This window comes from Prionailurus bengalensis, chromosome D1 (assembly GCF_016509475.1).
Source record: "Prionailurus bengalensis isolate Pbe53 chromosome D1, Fcat_Pben_1.1_paternal_pri, whole genome shotgun sequence".
Taxonomy (NCBI): Eukaryota; Metazoa; Chordata; class Mammalia; order Carnivora; family Felidae; genus Prionailurus; species Prionailurus bengalensis.
Window position 1 is genome coordinate 72,664,453 of NC_057346.1, and position 4,244 is coordinate 72,668,696.

Sequence of the window (4,244 nt, forward strand, 5' to 3'; positions counted from 1 at the left end):
ATAACCTGGTAATTTAAAATAATAAAAAAATAAATAAAAATAAATAAATAAATAATAAGAAAAAATAACCTGGTACAGCCCAAATTAAAAAAAAAAAAAACACATAGAAATCCCTCTGCAGACACCTCAAAAGTCCAGAGGATAACTGGGATTGCCAGAATGGGCAAAGAAAGGACTGATGCCCCTCTTAATGTGCCATGTGTGCAAGGCATATTTGGTCAGTCACCAGGCTAAGTGACTTGCATATGCTATCTCTAGTCCTCATAAACCCCAAATGCAGGTATCTTCTCCATGTCGTAGATGGGTAAACAGGAAGCTCAGAAAAATTCAATTATTTTCCCCCAAGTCACACAGCCGATGGAGCATAGCTGTAATTTGAATCCCGGTCTCCCCAATGACAAAGCTTGCACTATTTTACTATATGAAGCTATTTCATTTACCTGGATTTTGGAGTAATTGGACCTACATCATCATCCTTATTAACAGGCAAGGCTCTAAGCTGTTGGTTATAAATGAAAGAAACTCCAACCCAAATTAGAGTAAGAAAAGGGAGCTACCTGGCTCAGGAAACTGAAAAGTCTGAGAGTAGTTTCAGCTGCAGCTTCACGGGAGCTCACACCGTATCAGCACGGCTCGTTTTTCTCAGTCGTTTGGCCTCTTTTCACACCTCAGGGTAGCAACCCGCGAAACCGCTCTAACTTACGAGCACCCGGGGTTTACGAAGAGAAAAAGCAGGCATCTTTGTCCCAGAATTCTCCGCAAAAGCCTTTTCTCATTGGTTCTGGACGAGTCACGTGCCCACCCCTGCCCCAATCACCGTGGCCTCAAGAGCGCTGCAGGTGGGGTTACGTCCCCTTAAAAACAGCTGAAAGCTGAAGCGATACTTCCCGAAGCGAATTCCGCGGATCCACGGAGGAAAGGTGCCAGGATGTCGGGGGCGCAACAGCAGCGTCCCCCGAGTTCCCAGAGCGTGCACTGCGCCTCCAGTGCCCTCAGCCTTGGCCACCGTGGGAACCACTTCTCTATGTAAACACTCGACACAAAGCCACCCCACCACTGACAAGTGCCCAGCCCGTGGAAAAATGGCTTCTGTAGGACCCACTTATTCCTTTCCCAAATGGATTTTGTTCTTCTTGAAATCCTTTAATGAGGAGCAAACAGGCATCACACATATATCTGGATGTGGATTCAGGGCCAGAGGCATTTGATGATTTATTAATTGACCCACCAAATCTAGTGCGTCTCTGTGGGCCAGTGCTAACAGGCCATTTCATTCATTACTCTGCCAAGTTTGACTCCATGAAGCTGATCAGTTCAAGTCAACAAGCATTTATTAAGCACCAACTATGTCAGAGACCCTTGGGCTGGAAATGCAGAGACGGAGATGACCCAGATCATGTTCACAGCCTAGTGGCTGGGACAGGCCTGTAAGCGAATGTTTTCAGTGTTGTGCAGAAAATTTTGTGTTGGTTTCCTAGGGCTGCTGTAGCAAACTAGCACAAACTGGATGGCTTAAAACAACAAAAATGTATTCTCTTACAGTTCTGGAGCCAGAAGTCTGAAATCCAGATGTTGGCAGGGTTGATTCCTTCTGGGAGCTCCAAGGAAGGAACCATTCCATGTCTGTCTCCTATCTTCTGGTGATTGCTGGAAATTGTTGGCATTCCTCGGCTTTTAGGCACATCCAAGACACAGGGTCATCCCCTCTCTGTACGTGTCAAGTCTCCCCCTGCCTTTTCTCTTATAAGAACAGCTGTCATTGGATTTAGACCAGACGATATTTAAACCAGAATGCTATCACTGCACGACCCTAACAATTTCATCTGCCAGGACTCTTTTTCTAAATAAGGCCACATTCATAGGTTTCAGGTGGGCATATCCTTTGGGGGTCACCATCCCATTCACAATAGTCACTGTGCAGGGTACAGAGAAGTCAGAGAAGGGAGTGGTTTTCTGTCTCTTCTGCCTTCTGTGATGGCAGTGTTGTCCTCACAGAAGAGGGCATGGTTGAGCTCTCCGAGAGGAGAACAGGAGTTTATAAAGGAATATTCCAGGAAGCAGCAGATGATGAAGTAAAGCCAGGAGGATAAGCCATCACCTTCAGGACACTAACAGCAGTGTGGCATGGCTGGGACATGGAAGGGAGATTGATGGAAAATGAGGCTGGAGAGAACAGTGGAACCAGGCTTGAGAGCCTTGCCAAGGAACCTAGACTTGATCCTATGGGCAACATGAATCCACCAAAGAAGGAACCAGTTTATTCTGTGTGAGTGAGTACTCAGTTTAACTTTTCTTATAGCTATTTGCATTTCCTTTGCAGTCTTGGAAAATAGTAAATTGTGAGCTACTTAATGGCAAGATTCACATTTGATTTACCTTTGCACAATGCTCATGTCAAACACATAGTATGTCCTCGGCAACTATGTTCTATTTAATGAATGATCTGAAAAGGTGATTACTAAGGGCAGGTGGCCTCCAGCTCTCGCCCACGAGAGGCAGTGTGGGAATGAAGCACAGAATTCATGTTTGTGAGACTGTGTCCAAATTGCAGTTCTGCCACTTGTGAGCTCTGTGACCTCAGGCAACCTCTTCACTTTCTGCTTCTCAGTTTGCTTCTCTGAACGATAGAAATAATCATCACCGTCATAAACACCACAGGTTAATGTCTGAACCTCAGGCAGTGCGTGGCCTGCCATATGCAGTCTCCAATAAACAGGAGTTGGATCTGAGGAGGCTAAAGTGCCGAAGGAGTAGGGGCCCAGAGCTAGGCTGGCTGTGTTAGCATCTTCAGCAGCTTGGAGGCCAGAGGCTCAGGGGGACGCCAATGACGCATCTGGCATTAGAGCAGCTGCTGGCTGTGGCGGCGTCAGGGATGATGCTTCCGTGACAAGTCACGGAGCTGCCTCCACAGCTGCTCACACACTGTGTGGTTGTCCCTCTTAGGGAAGTAGGGGTTTCTCATCCCCAAAGCTGGAAGGTGGAGGCAGGTGGGCTCCAGAAAGGCCATGCTGGAACGCTGTCCCGACACAAAGGACTTCGAGGCCTTCCTCCCTGACCCAGGTCTACCAGGCCTGCCTTTCAGCTCTCAGCTCCCATCACCCACCCTGGGAGTCCCAGGGATAGAGGTTACATGGTGCTTTGTGCTCCACTGCCTTTTCTAAGGTGGGGTTCTGGCTCTGAGTCCATGATCATGCTTTCCCTCTCTCATTTAGGGGTCCCCACAGTGGCATCCCTGACCACATCCACCTTCCACCTCCCTGTGCCATTTGAGCATCAGATTAACACCACCCTCTTCTCCCTGGCATCAGCTCACTCAGAGCTACAGTGCCTGAGGCAAACTAGGATGATCAGAATATGTCTCTGGAGGATTTGATTTGGGACACTGAGTCTATTAGCTGTAGGGTCAGGCTACAGGACTCTAGCATCCATTGGCAGTGGAGCTCACACCAGAGGCAGCTACAAGCCCCAGATATGGGAGGTATAAACAAGTGGACCTTCAGAGAGGGGAATGAAGCCCAAGCATGAAAGAGATGAGAGAAAGTAGCTAGGGAGGGGCCGTGGGATCTTGCACCCAGCTGTCCTTTGTGAAAAACCTTCCTTGTATCGGAACTAGATTGGGTGGGTTTCAGTTTCGTGCAACTTGAAAATCCTTTCTAGCAATGTGCGTCCCCTCCGGGTAGACCTGACTCTGTCTAAAAGGACTGACTCGAGTTTTTCATTCCTGTGCCCATGCCCAGCTCTGTGCACTCAGTCCCAACACAAGATGATAAGAGGTGACATGTCCTAAGCACCTCCTATGTGCTGAGCACACTCCAACTGTTAATTCTTTAAAATTTCATAGCAGTGCTTTGAGGAAGTACTAATTTATGTCAATTTTCTGATGAGGAGCTTGAAGTACACACAGAGATGTTAAGCGATTGTGCCGAGGTGGCCCAGCATTAAATAGAGGGGTCGGCCTCAGATTGCAGAGGCCACGCTTATAACCCCAGGCCATACTGGTCTGGGACACAGGAATCAATAAGCCTAGTTTCTGTCCTCGAGTCCAGTGATGAGATGGTAGAGCAGGAAGTTCTTGATGACCGTTGAGATAAGCAGAGAAGGGACATGCAGGAGGTACTGTGAGTCACACAAAAAGGAGCCACCAACTCCCGGAACAGTCAGAGAAGTCTTCACTGAAGGGTTGCCATTGAGCTGGACCTTAAAGGAGGTACAGGGCCTCATCAAGGTAGAAATGAAGGAGAAAT